At 36.6% G+C, this 18,781-nt stretch overlaps 1 pseudogene; it reads right to left on the reverse strand.

The window, feature by feature from the left end:
• Window positions 1-3,898: 3,898 nt before the first annotated feature.
• LOC136851348 (troponin C, isotype gamma-like) lies at window positions 3,899-13,774 on the reverse strand (annotated as a pseudogene).
• Between the last annotated feature and the right edge of the window lie 5,007 nt (window positions 13,775-18,781).

The following is an 18,781-nucleotide window of genomic DNA, read 5'->3' on the forward strand; positions in this document are numbered from 1 at the left end:
TGAGGGGTGGATGATCAACATAACAATTTGCAGACCTCTAGCCTCAGTAGCTTTTAAGATCTGAGGATGGACGGACAAAGCCATTCTCCAACAGAAAAATAAAACTGTTCCAGTATGACGCATCCGTATCGCAGATAGATTGAAAACAAGTCGACGGCCGTAAGCGGAAAACGAATCTTTGGTCAATGCTGGATGGTCGTATGAAGCGCTGGTTAGGACTCCCGATAAGTCGTTGAATTGTATTCAACCTGTTTGTGATATGTGTGCGATGATAATGAAATCCTTTATTTCAGCTCAGGGCCATATGCGTGGAATATATAAAACTACAAAACGCACAGTCTAGATAGGCGAGATAACATGATAAAAATGATAATCGGCAATATCCACACAGCTGCTGAAGAGGTAGAAAAATAGTATTTTCATAATAATGGTAATGACAGCAATAATAATACTGCAGAATAATGGCATGTATTAACAGCTCTTTCTAGGCAAGGATTAGCAGATGCACAACGCCACAGCAACGCTAGTGAGTTGAATTGTCACACAAAGCTGACGCTGTCTCCTGAAGAACCACTCTTCTTCAGCAGTTTGTAAAGGTCGGTCAACCTAACGGCCTTAACCAGCACAGACTATCAGAACACCAGAATGAACAAGTGAAAAATGCACCGAAGTTTCTTCAACGCAACTGAGTTTTCTGTACAGCGTAAAATCAAGGCCACCGAAAACGGATCTACTTTTCGTGGTCCCGGTGTAATGCTGTATGAGCCGCGGCCCATGAATCTTTAACTACGGTCCTGTGGTGGCTTGTCCTTTATCGTTGACCGGTATACGATTATGGCTAAATTTAACCTTAAATAAAATAAAAACTAGGCGGGGTAGAGGGCTGCAATTTGGTATATTTGATGATCGGAGGGTGGATGGTTAACATACCAATTTGCAGCCCTCTAGCCTCAGCAGTTATTAAGATCTGAGGGCGGACAGAAAAAGTGCGGACAGGAAAAGTGCTGACAGAATAAAGTGAAGACGGACAGACAAAGCCGGCACAATAGTCTTATTTGACAGAAAACTGAGGAGGGGAAATCTTCCTTCCTGGCGCTTCTCTTCAAACGAAGGAAGACGAACAGTTAAGGAAAGCAGAAGCCACGAGCCGCGAATTTTCATATATTTATTTACCCTGATGTTCCTTAGTTTCCGAAACTTCCAAATTTCAGACGAGAGAGAGGCCGGCCACCACCTGTTTGTTCCCAGAAGTCAAACTATTAATGAAACCATGGATGGTACAACCTTGGTGCTATCGCAACGACATGCTGTAATAAAAAAAGACCTATTTTTCCTCGACACCTAATTTTGTTTCACTTGTTGAAGAAGCATTCAGACATCTAGTAGATTTCTTATCTTGTACCTTCGTTTTTAGAGTCAGTTGATTTATTTACTCTGTTTTCTCTAGGTCATTGCTGAAATAAGAATTTCACTGTCCTGCCTACAAACAGTTGTTCTAAAGTCCTACACGCCAGAAAAGGAACCGATTATTAACATAATCATCATCATCATCAAAGACGCTGAGAAGTTTCATTGAGCCGTTGCAAAGGAATAACCCTACTAATACTACTACTACTACTACTATTAGTAAATTTCTTTCTACGGAACACTGGACAAGCCCACCTTAGGCACTACCCTGTGAGCCGTTACAAAGACGCTTCCCAGCCGCTGCTCCACTGAAGCGGATAAAGAGCCCTAGAGTCGACATATTTGTTTTGAGTTCGAGGGACACAGTGGAATCCACACGACAGACAAGATTCCCAGACCCAGCAGGTTTGTTTGTCCAAGAGTGACAGCAGACTCGTGGCCACATACGTACAAGCCGCGGATGTCAAAGGACTCTCAGCAGGTGTTCTGGTTCAATAAGCTCAGAATGTTTGCACTTGTTGAAAGAATGCTGTAATTTTTTATGCACGTTAAGGACACAGAAGAGTTGTAGTCTTTAAGAAGAATTAATTGGTGGCTGTAATTTAATGGGGACACGAGACCTAGATTTTCTTTTATTTTTAAGTGGCACTGTATAACTGTGAAAACTTACTGTTGCATTGCAGAGCAAGCTCTTCCTAAGTTTTCATGCAGTTTTCATAGTCTTGCACCGTTGGGGTACAGTGAACAGCATTCCTTGAGTTTTGCACCGTAGGGAGTATAAAACGTATTATTATTATTATTATTATTATTATTATTATTATTATTATTATTATTATTATTATTATTATTTTACTCTATAACGAAAACTACTCATTAAAGATTATTTTTTGCGATGAAGTCGTTTCTGTTAAACTGGACATTTGCCCAGATAGACTTTGTAAGAATCTGCATCTGATATTTAACATATGGTTTCTTACTAAGTTCCATGCGTTTTTTCGCTAGGAATCTTACTTTGAAATTTAAGTGTGTACCCTTATCCAGAAAGGAGAACAATAACCATTTAACTCAAAAGAGAAAGATATAGAGAAAGAAAGAGAGAGTGAATTTTACATAGTGAGAACCAAGGGACAGTGATACGCAGTATTGTATCATGAACTGGAGAAATTGTTAAAAAACAAACCTGATTTTGGTTAAGGAAAAAAAACCACTTTATACAACCAAATTTAAGTGAGTAATTACAGAACAGGAGCTTTCTACCTTCACTAAGGTCCTCTGAGTTTAAATGAACATTTAGAATTATTTTTCCCGCGCTTACCCACACGTCAGTATGGTTTCAAGAAATGTATTATCTCTATTTCTCTGTCAATTAAATGTTTGTTGCATCGTATAATAGTCTTCTGTAGTCTGCCTTTATTCCTTTGTTTTTCGACCTTGTCAAAGCAAAGGATTGCAAAAACTATTCTTCAGAGGTCTTAAGAATATTTTTCATACTGGTAAAATTAGTTTTTCATTGTTAAAATATAGTTCAGGACAAAAAAGAAAACATTTTAAATCTACTCTGCTCTCTCTACCTACCACCCCTTTATCACAACTACCACCCGTCTTCCCCAAAAACCTTCCCCCTTCCCTCCAGAAAAAATAAAACAGAGAACGAAAAAGACCAAGTTTGTGTTAGGAGTTCGACAAACTGCTGATGATCATTCTTTGCAGTTACGAGAAAACGGAGAAATAATACGTTTTCGTACAAGTATCTTTATAGATTAAGAGGCTGAAACAAACAAATTTTGGATTTTTTTTTATTTATTTCATAAAAACACATAGATGTGATAAGACACACAGAATCCTCCTGGAAGTAAAGAATATAACGCAAATAATAACTTCCCTTAACAATATTGGATATGATGAAATATCTCGGGGACAGAGAGAAAATAGAGAGAGAGAGAGAGAGAGAGAGAGAGAGAGAGAGAGAGAGAGAGAGAGAGAGAGAGAGAGAGAGAAGAAAACGTAGCACATGAATCATATAGTAAAGGTATTGTTTGACTGGAATCTTAACGAGAAAGGAAATTTTATTTGATTTAATTTGCCGAAGAAAACGAAGAAAAAAAAAACAAGAAACTTGCCTTCTTGAACTTGAAGCAAAAAAGGTTATGAAAAAAATAGAGGAGGAGGGACGAAGAAAAAGGAAGAAGAAGAACGAGAATGAAAGAGAAAAAGTAGTGGAAGAAGAAGCTCACTGGTTCGAATGAAGAGGAAAATTGAGAGAGTGCTTTACTCTCGATCCGGAAAAAAATAAGTTTCTAGTTAAATATGTTGGACAGCATAGGGAAATAGATAGAGCAAAAGAAAGAGAGAGTTAGAAGAGGGGAAATAGAGAGAAGCAGATGGGCAGGTAGGCAGATGGATGCATAGATTCAGAGGCAAAAGAAAGTACAATTGAATCTTCTGAAATCTGGATAGATACTGATAAATTCATTGACAATATGGAAGAATGTTATTTGAGAGAGAGAGAGAGAGAGAGAGAGAGAGAGAGAGAGAGAGAGAGAGAGAGAGAGAGAGAGAGAGAGACTAAGTCAGTAGCGGGAATGGAAAGATCATAGTGGTAATGGGTTGTTTAACCGGTCATCATCTCCATGAATTCTGGAAAAAAGATAAAGATGACTGTTAGAAAGATACAAAGATAATTATTGAGAACATTCATATGTTTGTTTTAGAGCTCCATATGATATATACATATATATACACACATGTATATATACTTATGTATATATATGTGTGTATATAGATATATATATATATATATATATATATATATATATATATATATATATATATATATATATATATATATATATATATATATATATATATATATATATATATACATACATACCTACACAATCAAAATTTGCAGTAACTTAATGTCTGGGATTTCAGTGTAAATCGACAAAACAGTATAGCATATATGCAGCATACACATTCTTAATCTATAATAATTCCTAGAAGGAAATGACGACAGATCCAAACCAGGTCATAATACCAGCTTTAGGATCCTGGTCATCCCCGATCCCTCACCATCAAAGTCTAGAGTGCCGGAACCGTCCTCGTCGACTTCCTCAATGATGCCGTCGAGATCAGCAGGAGTCAGTTTGTTGTCGATCTCGGACAGAATCTCCTTCAAGACGTCGGTGGTGATGAAGCCATTGCCTGGAAACAGCAAATATACTGGTTAGGCCTATCTGTACGTGGCACCAAGAGTTGCTTCTCGAAAGTTACTCCAAGACACCACTAACCTTTAAGCCCACTATTTTGACACTGAGCTTAGGATGGCTACATTCTATGCTTAACTCATGGGGTATAGTCAATTCGGGGAAACTGTGATGACCTGTTTAAACTGGTAAGTTCTCTAATTGACGTACTGATAGCAGCCATTCTCTCTCATCATATTTGAGTGCATTTATGCCAGCCACCTCTGTAGCCCTTGAAAACATTCTTGCTAGCTAACTATTATTCGCAGATATTAGGCCTACATGAACTACTTTCCCATATATCTAGACTTATAATTTGGAGTATGATCAAACTCAGTTAATCCAGTTTATTCTTAAAAAGTACATAAAAAGTACTTGATAGGTGAGGAAAAAGTTACATAAGATTAAAATTATTTTTAAGTGGTAGAATTTCTCAGATATGAAAATTAACTTAAAACCATTTCTTTCATCATGACTCCATGCCCATGCATATTCTCTCTCTCTCTCTCTCTCTATCATAAATACGGAATGCCTCTTGAGCTCAGCCTTCAGGGATTCTTCATCTTCCTCAATGAGGAACTTAGCTGCCAGTGAGACGAACTCCTCGAATTCCAGTTGACCGGAACCTGCAAGAAGAAGAAAAAGAAGAAGTGTTGATGCTCAACTTGAACTAGAAGTACTTGATTAATAGACTTATACACACACACACATACACACACACACACACACACACACACACACACACACACATATATATATATATATATATATATATATATACTTATATTATATATATATATATATATATATATATATAAATACTTCTAGCTCAATTAGTGCGTATGACGAAACATCTTATTAGAGCCAATTCTATATAAAAGGGTAATGCTCATATTTCTATATTTCTTCATTTGGATTATATATCTATAAAACCCTGATTGAGTCCACTTTTCGTAAGATAATAATCGAATGAATTATTGAGTCGTATAATCATGTTCGGTTGAATTTAAAAAAAAAATAATAATAATAAAACGATAATTTAGGTGTCGAATTTCGTGAAAGCCCTGAGACAAATTTAAGATGTTTACAAAACCATACTAAGCCACCTTGCACTTTTCGTAAGATGGATTCAATCGAATGAATTAAACAAATGATTAAACTAATCATGTTTCTGTCGCAAATTTAATTAAAAAGATAATAATAATGAGAAACGACCATTATTTTTCCGTACGAATTTTAGGTGGGAGACGCTGGAAGATGACATTGAACGGATGAAAATTTTATCTATTAATTTTTCTTACCGCAAAGTTAGTTATGAAGATGCTAAAAGATGAAATTGAACAAAATGATTAAAATGAATTTATTTTTTTCTGTATCGCAAATTTAATTAGGAAGATGCTGAGATATGACAAAGAGCGGATGAGAAACTGACCATTTATTTTTCTTATCAGAAATGTTAGTTAGGGAGATGCTGAAGATGACAAAGAACGGATGAAAAAACTAATCAATTTTTTTTACGTATCGCAAAGTTAGACAGGAAGATGCTGAAAGATGACAAAGAAACAATGAAAAACTAACCAATTTTTTTTATCGTAAAGTTAATTAGAAGATGCTGAGAGATGGAAGAACTAATGGAAAGATGATATTGAACGGGTGAAAGCTGACCAATTATTTTTTCTTATCGAAATGTTAGTTAGGAAGATGCTGAAAGATGACAAAGAACTAATGAAAAACTAACCAATTTTTTTTACGTATTGCAAAGACAGGAAGATGCTGAAAGATGACAAAGAACTAATGAAAAACTAACCAATTTTTTTCTTATCGCTAAGTTAATTAGGAAGATGCTGAGAGATGGCAAAGAACTAATGAAAAACTAACCAATTTTTTTTACGTATCGCAAAGACAGGAAGATGAACGGATGAGAAACCGACCAGTCTGCCTTTGCTTTCAAAACTCATCTAATTCAAGGACCCCGTCACTCACCGTCTTCGTCTGTCTCGGCGATGACTTCGGCAAGATTCGCCTCAGAGATCTTGACGCCCATCATCCGGAGGATAGTCTTGACAGTTTCTGTGGTGATGAAACCCTGCTTCTCCATGTCGAAGGAGTCGAAGGCTTTCCGCAGTGCTATTCGGAGGTAGGGAAGAGAGGATTTCAAGTTTAAATACATCTTTTTTTTATCTGAAGACTTCTTAGAAACTGCCACTCAATGAAAAACAGGCTGTCTTTTACTGGACGAAGATCTGATTAGTAGGTTCAGACGTCATAAATTAAGGGGTATGCAAAGGGACATGAATCACGTCCTATTCTTACGCCTGTTTTGGAAGAAGAAAGAAGAAAGAAAAAGAAAAAGAAGAAAGAAGAAAGAAAACTTCTTCGAAACTGCCATTTAGTGAATAACAGGCTGTCTTTTATCTGATTCGTACGTTCTGATGTAATCAATTAGGGAGTACGTAAGGGGCCATGAATCACGTCCTATTTTTGGGTTATTTTATACATTTTACTTTTAAAAAATAAGACTGAAAGTAGTTTTAATCTGTTATTATCTGTTTTCTTACGTAGAATTGCTTGAATTTCTTCAATAAATAACTAAAACGATCCAGCGAAATTTAGGATCATTCTAAGAAGTACCGTAAATCTAAAAAATAAAATTAAAGAATTTGATTAAAATATCTATGAAACTTTAATATACACGATTGTCTGTATAAAAAGAAGTGACAATCTTTTGCTCCTTTTTCTGTTCGTTGGATGGAAATACAGAACTATTCGGTTTTTGAGTCATATATTTTCTTAGGGAAAAAATAATCACAACTAAATGATCACTTTGCCATACAAACATTTATCTCGATGGTCTGATCGTCGACGTTAAAATGTTACGATTTTCTTGTTGTGTTTATAGAGTTTCAGCGTCTGAGAATTGCCTTGTGTCTTGGACGTGAGTGTTTACTTTTTATATATTATATATATATATATATATATATATATATATATATATATATATATATATATATATATATATATATATATATATATGCATCATCATAGAGAGGGAGATATAAACTACGTCCTCTCTTCTTTTTTCCTACAGACAAAGGGCATTTTATATATATACATATATACAGTATGTATATATATATGTATATATATATATATATATATATATATATATATATATATATATATATATATATATTATATATATATATATATATATATATATATATATATGTATATATATATATATATATATATATATATATATATACATACACACACATGTATATATGTATGTATACATGTGTATACATAATTATATATATGTAATACAGTATAAGTATATATAATTATATATACATATATATACATATATATATTATATATATATATATATATATATATATATAAATATATATATATACATATATATATGTATATATATATATATATATATATATATATATATATATATATATATATATATATATATATATATATATATATGCTTATACTAATTCTCTAAACCTTTTTTTCGGAATAACAGCGCATTCTCTGACTCTAAAGAAAATAGCACTGGATTCGTAATTCACTATTAATGGTTATATGGTTAATTCATAATTTTAGGAGTACCGTATCCCTATTTTATTTTGCAATTTAGTTAGGAATAAATATACTCTCCACATCAAACCTGAAACTAATGTTCTAAAGTTGCAAAAGTGGAAACAGAATGTCAGAGCTAAGCCGTTCAGGACTGAACTACTCAAGGCAGGAGGTGAATTGACCCAGGGAAGGAGGAACTAGACTAAGTGGCCAACTAAACTGCCTAAGGCGGGGATCGAACCACTTGAGGTAGGGTTTGAACCGTGAAAGGACCATTGACAGGGCTGAAGTAACTGAAGAAAGGTCGAGCCACCCGATGCAGAGTACGAGTATTGCATGAAGAACTAAACCTTGGAACTGAATTACCTGGGATAGAATTGAAAATGTAGTTTTTGGTCAAAATCATGAATGAGCCACGTTGATTAATAACGAGCTGAACTACCAGGTCAAGTCTTGAGGCAGGGATCGAACCACCTGAAAGCAGGGACTAAGCTACCTGAGAAAGGATCGAACCAGCTAAGGGAGGATTGAAATATTAATGAATAAGTTAGTGGCAATAAAGGGTTGACCCACCTGAGAAAGGAACAAACCGCATGAAGTAGTGGTGGGGTGATAAATGGATTTCATAGTACTATTGAGCTATGTCATTTGAGAGGACTGGAAAATGAACTGGAATGTGTATGGAAGATGGTAAACTACTAAAGTAAGGCTCAAGCAATGGATGGACTACCTAAACGAGGCTGAATTACTTAAGGCACATATCGCTACAAGGGAGGTAAGCTATGCCTGAACTACATGGAGCAAGAAAATGGACAAAGTTCTGAAGCAGAGATCAGACATCCCAAGGCAAGGAAGAGACGATTACTCGAACTGCTCAATGTAAAGGCTGAACTACTTAAAAATGACGGGTCAGATCACTCAATGAAAGGACAGAGTTTCCTGAAGGAGAGACACATCTGCATAGACTGAGGAATGAATTTCCTACGGAAAAAGTCGATCCTACCCTAGGTGGGGTTACACTTCTCATGCCAATAAGAACCAAAGGGTTTCCCTCAGAAATTAACCTATGGAACTAGCTGTAACTATGACATAGATCAGCTGCTTAAAAAATCTGACTAAATTTTGTAAGTTTTAGATGATAGTGAGTCAGCCCTTCCCTTCATGTAGTTCTTTAGCCAAGAAGTTAGATCAAAGCTCACTTAATGAAGGTTTATTTGGCATCAGTTACAAGAATGAAGAGTATGTTTCTTCTCTAAACAATAGATTTTATTTATGTATAAAATAAATGTGGTTTTTTTTATTTGATTCTTTAAATGTGGGGGAGTTATTAAAAAGACTTAACGAGAAAGAACTGGCTCGGAAAGCTGGCCTTTCGCACGAATCATAGTTACAAAATTATGATGCACTTGAGAAACACTAATGCGACTGGTCATATGATGTCCTCACTGTTCAAGGGATCCCTCTTCCCCATCTGGAGTTATCTCACACTCTCCTTTCCATTCACGCCACCCAGTGAAGTATCTCAGATTACTGACATTTTGGGAACCGAGAACGGCTTTCGGTTTGAAACTCGTAGGAAAATATACTATGCAAAAAGAACTGGATATTATAAAAAAAAAAAAAACAATTTGTTCCACAGCGCAGATAAACTGCTTACGGTGCTATCGCGCTGGAGCAAAACATGCTGCCTCTGTCGTTATCAGTTTTATTGCGAAGTCATCAGCTGTTTTTCAGTCGAAAGGGAGCATTGCAGAGTCATAGAACCATCCCTGGAGTTCACAATAAAAATGATAGCGATGTAGAGAGGGAGAATCTCATCTGTTGATCAAAAGATTTTATAATTTTTCAGGGGTATACCTGGGGCAGACCCAGCCCCTTCGACAGCAAAAATGAGGAGGAACAGGAAAAGGACAAGTTTCAAGTGGTCGTGGTTTCCTTTGGCTTTTGATTAATATGGAGAAGAGATAGAGAGAGATATATATAGAGAGAGAGAGAGCAAGAAAAATTAGATCTCAGTACTGGGCCAACAGAGGCCTATCTAGAGAATACAGGAGGAGAGGTCATACGTACTGTCAATCTGGGATTTGTCGAGCGTATCCTGAAACATAAGAAAATGAGAGGCTTTGATGCTTAGTCGTTTCTGAAAGAAAGTTTTGTTTGTACCTGAAATGACGATCTGCTCATGCATAATTTTGAATGAGAAAAGAAAGCCAGCCCTGCATTGCGCTTTTTTTTATTTGCTTATTTTGTTTTAGACAGAATGCAGCTGAAGTTTATATGATGTTAATGTTACCAAAGTTACAAGATATTGGCTATTGACTTTATTTCAAATTTCAAGTTAGGAGATAGCTGGCAACTATGCCATCTAGGAGGCGTGGTTTCTATCCCATCGTTGCCACACGTTCTGAGGATTCATTGAGTAATGACAACTCCTACATAAGCCTGTAGCCTTACTTGACAACACTGCATGTTATCCTCAGAGCGTATGGCAACTTGGCATCAAAGGGGTGTGGCTAGTGTACAGAGTTAGAGCAAACGTACTTTAATGCTGAGTTTGTGTCCCTTTTCAAGCATACTTGATGAAGTGTGCTTATATTTGTGATAGGTGGTTAATAAACTAATTGAAATGGGTTTATGATATACATGAAGAAATATACCAGACAGAACTAACAATTTTTTAGACAAAATATTGCAACCGATGACTGGTATCAATCTCTTGAGATAAAATATTGTTATTCGATACTTGTAATCGATGACTGGTATCACTATCTTGAAATTAATAGGACAAGAGCAACAGATACGGATATAAGTAGATTATTTCAATGGAAGAGTCTTCCATAATAGTTTCAGCCCTCTCAATTATCAGCCATGGTAAAGAATGAGAGAGAGAGAGAGAGAGAGAGAGAGAGAGAGAGAGAGAGAGAGATTTGAGAGAGAGAAGATCAAAAATGGAGAATATGGTTTCAAATTACACCATTCTTTCCATGTTGACAACTTCTCTCCATTGCTGACTCTCTCTGCTCTCTGTTCTCTCTCTCTCTCTCTTTTCTCAAACTTCCAGTAAGGATCTCATAAAACACCAACCATCAACACTAGCATTTTCCCCGTTCTGCGATCGTATTTAAGCCATCTGAGCGCTGTGTAATATTCCAGAACGCTGTGATGGGTAATCTGGTCCTCAGTCTAACCCCATCATGGAAAATTCAGGCTTCCAGATATCAACGTTCACCAAGAAATGTCGGCGTTTCTGTTTCCTGTAGAATGTCACTGATAAGATTCTGTATCTCAGTTTCAAACGAAACTCCTAGACGAAATTCCATTTCGCATTGAAGGCTCAGTGATGAAATTCCACGTTTCACCTTTTTGCTAGAGCTCACAGTCGATATTCCAACTTTTAGTTAAGTCTCAGTAGTAAAATTCCAGCTTTCACTAATCAGATGAAGCTCAGTGATGAAATTCCAGATTTCAGCTTTCAGCTAAGCTCACGATTTTCAGTAAAATCTCAGTGGTAAAATTCCAGATTTCACTAATCAGATGAAGCTCAGTGACGAAATTCCTGATTTCAGCTTTTAGCTAAGCTCACAATTTTCGGTAAAATCTCAGAGGTAAAATTCCAGATTTCACTAATCAGATGAAGCTCAGTGACGAAATTCCTGATTTCAGCTTTTAACAAGGCTCACAATTTTCAGTGAAATCTCAGTAGTAAAATTTCAGAGTTCACTTATCAGATGAAGCTCACTGATGAAATTCCTGATTTCAGCTTTTAGCTAAGCTCACAATTTTCAGTAAAATCTCAATAACAGAATTGCGAATGTTCAACCAGAGATCAAATAAAAAATTTAATCTTTTTTGTTGAAGTTCACTGATGAAATTCCTGAGCTCATATTTAACGCAATAACGAAACAGCAGACATTGAGATGAAAGTCAATAGGGAAATTTTTTTTACTAAATTTTCATTCGCATCAGTTAGTCAATCGATCAATCAATGGCCTTTCTAGCTCACTATAATATTTTCAGTTCCCGGAATGACCTAATATTTATATTCAAATCTAGTATTTCAACTTTTATTTTGAGTCCAGTCAGAATTTCACGTACACCTTTAGGGCTTCGAGTGGGATTTTCAGAAACCGGCTGAAAAAAAGTTTGCCACTTAGCGCAAATTCGTAGTAGTCACTATTTCAGTACTTCATTTCAGCTCTGTGTCCAGATCTCAGGTTCGCTTAGAATTCAGTTCATATCAGAGCGGCAGTTTGAACCGTTATCTGGAAATTCAGTAAGCTTTTTCCCATTCAACTCTGTCGAAATTCCACTGATCAGTTACAGTCCTCTGTCGAAAACCCGCTGCGCAGTCAACTGGTGTTCACAGTCGAGATTTCAGCAGCCAGTCAAATCTCGGTTAGATCTCACTGTCAGAATTTTAATATGGCCGGAGATGAGCACTTAGCTAAAATCCAAAGATCTGATTCTGGTTAATGGATCACATTTCAAAGAAAGCAAGCGTCATAGACTATGTAAATTCCTGGTTTATTTCGAAGTAGACTTTTGATTGGCACTGATATCTAAAAGACATTATTTAGATATATCATGGAAAGTATAGACATTGCCCTGTGCTTGCAGAAGCTCATTCATTTTAAGTTTATTACAGCATGTGGTAAATATGCTTGGTTATGAAAACGTCCGAGTGCATTTAAAAAGTACATAGGGACGAAGCTAATAAATAAAGCTGATCTTATTCGTTTTTAAAGTTCACTTCCCGGGTCTCAAAGCTGCAGCTGGTTTTGTCTGGTACCTTCCGTAATGAGTATAATTTCTAAAATGCTGATTCCATTACATCATTAAGAGGAGAATTCGTTGTCTTCGTTGAATATCAATTGCTCAAATAACAACTTAAAAAATGGTGCAAAAATAGTCCTTGAAACACAGTTTAAATTTCATGAGGTATCTATGAACAAATCCAGGTTTTAAAGCTCAAAATCTTGAAACCCAATGACAGGTAATCTGGAAGGGCCGAGGCATAAGTCACAAATATTTTCAAAATAGATATTGAACTCAAGTTTAGATTTTAAACTCAAGCTTTGGCCATTAGGGAAACTCGGAAATTACCCTAAATCTGGAACACAGAGGCCAAGACATAGTTTGGAAAATAAAATCCTAAAATTCCGTTCTGGGACACAAACAGCACAGCTCAATTTTCGACGTTTCAGTGATAAGTCCAAAGCACAAAAAACTTCAAAAAATACAGTGTTTTCAAAAAAAGACAGACAGTTTTCAAAGCTCATCGGTTACACACAAAAGCCGTCGAACTATAACCGTAAGTTCAAACGTCACAAAATCCCCCGTCGTCGAACGCTCGAGGAATATCTCACCATGGCTGTATGTCCAAAGTCGCGTAGGGTGTTGTGTCTGAGAAGATAGGGTCGAGACCAGGAGCTATGGGAGAAAGACTGGGTCTGAGAGCCACTGAACCAGTGGATCAGCCGCCGTCGGTCGAGTCCTTTTTATGACGGCGCGCCCTCGTTTACAGCGGGTTTCAACAGCGTCCTCTCGTTATAACGAACGTTTTAATCAGGCGGTGCCATCGCCTCGTGATTATTGGTTTGGTGGGCGGGGGCGTTCTCTTCAGCCACTCATAAGCTGGGTGGGAGGTGGGGCGTGTGGGGTTTCCGCCAACGCTGACGGCGCGCGAATGACTGTAAAGGTAAGAAAAAGAGCCTGAAAAGGATAAGACGTCGCCCTCAGCGTAGGGAAAGAGACCCTAAACAGACTTTTCAAGGCAATAGATTTTGAGAAGGAGAGTTCAACTTGAACATTGGAGTAATGATTTATCTGACCTGCAAGCGTGTGCAATTTAACATACATACTTAAATTATACACTACACTACACACACATATATATATATATATATATATATATATATATATATATATATATATATATATGTATGTATGCATATATACTCTATGAACATACATACATACATTCATACATACATACAAAACACACACACACACACACACACACACACACACACACACATATATATATATATATATATATATATATATATATATATATATATATATATATAACATACATACAAACAATTCCACACACACACACACACATATGTATATATATACAGTGCATACATACACACACACACTTTTATATATATACAGTATATATATATATATATATATATATATATATATATATATATATATATATATATATATATATATATATATATATATACATATATATAAGACAAATAAGAATCTATCATACAATCTTATGATAATTCAGGTGACTTTACAGCCAAGCTTCTGCGCTCACATACACAGGTAGCATATTAGAATATAGCGCCTCACGAGAAACTCCCTATATAGCATATTTCATCTTAGTCACAGCGCTCGTAAATCTCTCTCTCTCTCTCTCTCTCTCTCTCTCTCTTGCTCTCTCTCTCTCTCGCTCTAATTCCTACTGTTTTCATTATGAACTTACGCTCGTACACACTATGTCCAGAAATAGAAACTTGCTGAAACTGAATGTTCGCCGATTTAGGACCTTCGTAAGATTAGTTAACTCCTCTCCCCCACCTGACATCTCTCTCTCTCTCTCTCTCTCTCTCTCTCTCTCTCTCTCTCTCTCTCTCTCCTCGATTCTTTATCTTTCTTCTGCTCTATTTGGCAAAATTACACACAGGAAATCTCTAAAACGTTATAGTCGGCGTAATGCCAAATTGGAACCAAGCCAGAAGGTCAAAGAAATTGACTTGGGAGGAAAAAAAAAGAAGAGAAAAACTAATAAATAGACAGATGGATATATCCCGAAAAGGGGGACATTAATCATTCTGAATAATAATGAGATAGGTCTGTTTTGGATGAAAAGAAAGACTTCTGTATTTCGTGAAGGAGATTTACTTATGTCTTTTTAGAATGCATATGTATGCTGTATGTATACACACACACGAATGTATATATATATACTATATCTATCTATCTATCTATCTATCTATCTATCTATCTATCTATCTATCTATCTATATGTATATGTATACATATACATATATAAATATATGTATATATATATATGTGTGTGTGTGTGTGTGTAAACCAATCACACACGCATACACACACATATTCATTTATTTATTTATATGTATAAATATATGCTTAAAAACACAAGTGCATACTGTTTTTACAAGTTAAAACGCGACTTCTTCCGGTCCTATGCGTTCTCTCAAACTCACGACCTTCACATAACTACAAAAAATACATTTCCATTACATAACCTGACCATTCCTCATTTGTTATGACTTGAAAAGCAAATTTCTTCCGAGAGAATTCCCGTTACAAATTCACTTCTAAAAATGTTAAATATACATGCACACACATACACATACATACACATTCACAACTCCAAACGCGGAATTATACAGTCATCGACCAAAAAAATCTACTGGAATCTACTGTACATCTGAGAGAGCTCGCGCAAGCCTTTCCCCACCCCCACCCCCCACCCCTACCCCCACCCCACAAACAAGCGCACAGAAAACCCACCCACCTGAACTTCTATCTAAAGCCTTGAAACCCGCGGCCCTGCACATGAAAGAGATAAAACCGGGAACTAATTGGAAAGGCTTTGCATAAGATTTCGAGAACTCTACAGTGGCACGAGAAAGATGTGGGTCTCGTAAAATGAGTAAAACAGTTGGAATTCGCGATGCCATCTCTCATGATCACGGGCAATTTCAGCCTGCTGGAAGGTTAAAACGATAAATCTTCAAGACCCTGATTGGCATGATTTACTCTCGTGTTTATTTGTACATTCTGAATCTTCTTTGTTGTTGTTGTTGTTGTTGTGATGACAGTTGTTGTATTTGCTGATGTTGCTATTATTTAGATTTTCATAAAGACCATCGCTATTGCGATATTTATCAGCGTTATTCTTTGGCAAGTTATAATAGCTTCAGCCAGTCTTAGCGAGCCTGCATCTTTCACTTCCTCCACCTATTCTTGGGAATATAAATGATATTATACAAATTTATGATTACATGGAACGTCAGTCACAATGAGGCAAAGTCGATCTTTATGTAATTATATACATTCATCAAAATAGATCATAATATATCTGCAAAGAACGTTGAGGTCTATCTTTGCCCTTCAGGTCCCACGTAAATGAACTTGCTGGAGACAAATATATTAATTTTCAAAAAGTGGAAATTGACCTGGCTTGATATTACCCAATAGTGTAAATGTAGGCTCGTCGATAGGGTCACCACGTACACAGGAAGATTAATGAGTAGGCCTTTTTTAGGACTTACAGGCTAAGCATTTACTTGGTATAAGGCCTAAGAGTTAGTTGAGCTTACCGATCCATAAAATGTATCCGAAACCAAGCAAGAAGGAAATAGTAACAGTAGAAAAGGACAAACCGACACAGTTTCATTACAAACAGAAATCCTGGTACTATTCTTCAGAAGCTTGAATTTCAAGTCAGTGGCCTCGTGGGCTTGTTCGATATGGACAGGTTTCATCTACTGAATAAAATGAAAATTCAAGCATTACCCACATGGAAAACAAAGGTTCAAAATATCAGAATGTTTATAAATGGCGATGGCAACCTAGTTATGAGGCAATATACAGATTTGTTAAAAGAATCTTAACCTGGTGGATTGGATGCCTTTGAAAGGATTGTGAAACTCTGAACAAAGGCTTTCAGTAGACTTTGAAAAGGCCAAGAGGACTTGAATTCGAGGCTCCTGAACATTGTATGATTCGCTATGAGGATATATAACTAAGAGCTTGAAAACATCTGGACTGGTTTTGAGAATCAGAAATATTTGGACAGGTTCTAGGACTCTGAAGTAAAGGCTAGTGGAAATTTCAAGACAGCTTATGAGAATCGCATGAGATTCCCAAGAGAATCTTATGAGCATCTTGGGGTGAGTTTTAAAAATCACATACACCTTTGGACGGGCTATCAGAGTCTGAACCCGAGCTTTCGGAAATGATTAGAAGAATAATTAGAATCTAAACTTGGAGGTCATGAAAAGTTTTGGAACGGTAATGAGAAGCATATTTTAAAGCTTAAACATACTTCTTGATCTAGAAACGTGAATATAAACCGGCAATTCTCATAAAATTAGGGTGGAAAATGAGCCTAGAAATTCAAAGTTCTTCGGATTGGTTTTTAGAAAAAATGGTTTACTCTTCCTCGGGAAACCATTTAAAAAGATAAAAAAAAGGCAAGGAACTATTATTTCTTCGATAATTTTTACCAGAGAAATATTCCAGCGGCTTACCTTGTGTTCATGAAGCCTGTGGGTCTCCTTATTTCATACAAACATTCGCTGTCTTGAAATATTCCAGCGGCTACCTTTTGTTCCTGAACCCAGTGGGCCTCTTATTTCATACAGACATCCGCTGTCTTGAAATATTCCAGTGGCTACCTTGTGTTCCTGGAAGCCAGTGGGTCTCCTTATTTCATACAAACATTTCACTGTCTTGAAATATCCAGCAGGCTACCTTGTGTTCCTGAACCCAGTGGGTCTCCTTTATTTCATACAAACATTCCCGCTGTCTTGAAATATTCCAGCGGCTACCTTGTGTTCCTGAACCCAGTGGGTCTCCTTATTTCATACAAACATTCTCTGTCTTGAAATATTCCAGCGGCTACCTTTTGTTCCTGAACCCAGTGGGCCTCCTTATTTCATACAAACATCCGCTGTCTTGAAATATTCCAGCGGCTACCTTGTGTTCCTGAAGCCAGTGGGTCTCCTTATTTCATACAAACATTCTCTGTCTTGAAATATTCCAGCGGCTACCTTTGTTCCTGGAACCAAGTGGGCCTCTTTATTTCATACAAACATCCGCTGTCTTGAAATATTCCAGCGGCTACCTTTGTGTTCCTGAACCCAGTGGGTCTCTTATTTCATACAAACATTCTCTGTCTTGAAATATTCCAGCGGCTACCTTTTGTTCCTGAACCCAGTGGGTCTCCTTATTTCATACAAACATTCGCTGTCTTGAAATATTCCAGCGGCTACCTTGTGTTCCTGAACCCAGTGGGTCTCCTTATTTCATACAAACATTCGCTGTCTTGAAATATTCCAGCGGCTACCTTGTGTTCCTGAAGCCAGTGGGTCTCTTATTTCCTGACGCAGACATCCGCTGTCTTGAAATATTCCAGCGGCTACCTTGTGTTCCTGAACCCAGTGGGTCTCCTTATTTCATACAAACATTCGCTGTTTTTTCCTTTGGACCAGGTCAAAAACATGATTAAAAACTCGTTGCTTTAGTCAAATAATATTTTCATGGCCGTTCAGCTTCTTTTACCGCTCGAAAGATTCTACACTTCAGTGGCAGCTCTGAAAATTATGCGCTTCAGAGGAGGCAAGAAAATATTTTAGAGATGAAGTTTGAGGTCACATAGTTACGTAACAGTATATTCAATAGCTTTTAAATAGTCAATAAACTGGGTGGCAATGTTTCACAGCAAACGGGAGAAGCTTAAGGAAGTCTTAGCC

This window comes from Macrobrachium rosenbergii, chromosome 23, assembly GCF_040412425.1.
Source record: "Macrobrachium rosenbergii isolate ZJJX-2024 chromosome 23, ASM4041242v1, whole genome shotgun sequence".
NCBI classification, from domain to species: domain Eukaryota; kingdom Metazoa; phylum Arthropoda; class Malacostraca; order Decapoda; family Palaemonidae; genus Macrobrachium; species Macrobrachium rosenbergii.